Genomic DNA, 1490 nt, shown 5'->3' on the forward strand with positions numbered 1-1490 from the left:
TCAGACAATTAAATAGCGGTGGTTCAAAAGAAACCACATTGTATAAGCAGAGTAAAATGAGTTTTAGATTAGGCAGTTTGACAAGAAATGCAGCAGTTTCAAACTATCAGAGGAGTTGTTGCAACTACTGATGAAGCTGTCTTTTTGAAATGGGCTTAATCTTCAATGAGCTACTGTTTTTTTTGTCACAAAAAAAAAAGGTCTATAGCACCATACATATATGCTCAATGCTGAGCTATGGCAGAAGCTGTAAGCTGGCTGGTTAGTTGTTCCAAGTGGCATAAGCTGGTTATGTGTGCAAAATCATGGATGCTCATCAGAAAGGCATGCTGCAATCAGAAGTAAACTGGCGGTAGACCTTAACAATGGGGCTATGGAAGGGCCTTCAATGTTCTTGGGTGTTTGTAGCATTATACAGGGTTCTGTTTGCTCAAGGCAAATTTGTGTTGCATTAATGTCTTGCAGTGTTGAATTAGCTGTTTGGAGGTCATTTTTTGCTTAGAAAATTTTGGGAAATCTTCTGCAACTTCAGCTTGACAAGTACTTTCAGTTTGGCACAAAAAAATTGCATAAAAATTGCAAGAAAAGTGGTCAACTTTAGACCCATGTTTTGATGCATTTTGGGTCATACAATGTGGAATCCGATTTTGATGTTTCTTGCTGGGAACTGAATGTATGACATGTTGGCATCATGGATGGATGTATATGACAGTTTTTAAAACATGTATGACAATCATATTGCTGAATACCATTTCTGGACAGATTGCATTGTTGTTTTCTTCTGAATTTGTAGCTGTCATAATGTCTGACACAACACAGATCACTTAGATCGTGGGGGACAAATTGACCAAAGACAACTATAGTGTGTGGTCATACAGGATGGAGAATTTTTTGATGGGTAGAGGTCTATGGGACCTCATAACAGGTGATGATGAATGTCCAGAAGTTCCCGAACATCCAACTCAAGAGCAAAAGAAAGCGTACAAGGATTGGACTGGGAAGAATAGGAAGGTTTTGCATTGGATCTCCATATGTATTTCAGAAACATTGATTCCTCATATTAAAAAGGAAAGTACTTGTAAGGAGGCATGGGAAATCATAGAAAAAATGTATGGAACATGTACAGAGGCTCGTAAAATACAACTTAAGCAGAGATTACATGGTGCATGGAGAGGCAATCGCAGTATCAGTGACTATGTGGCAGAAATCAAGCAAATTTCAGAAGACCTTGCATCCATTAATGCACCTGTTGATGATGATGATTTAGTGTTAGTGACACTAAATGGGCTTGGACCGGCTTTCAAATCTTTGGATACCTCTATTTCCATTAGGGGAGGCTCTATGCCTGACTTTGAGGAGCTTATTGGATTGCTACTTACAGAAGAAATCAAGTTGGGATTGAATGCATCTAGCAGTGGTAAAAATGCAGGTGGAGATAGTGTTTTCTATCACCAGAGAGGTCGTGGCAGCTTATCTAGAGCTAGAGGCTC

Source organism: Lygodium microphyllum, chromosome 4 (genome assembly GCF_053477565.2).
Source record: "Lygodium microphyllum isolate KBCC chromosome 4, Lygodium_microphyllum_v1.1.10, whole genome shotgun sequence".
In the NCBI taxonomy this organism is placed as follows: domain Eukaryota; kingdom Viridiplantae; phylum Streptophyta; class Polypodiopsida; order Schizaeales; family Lygodiaceae; genus Lygodium; species Lygodium microphyllum.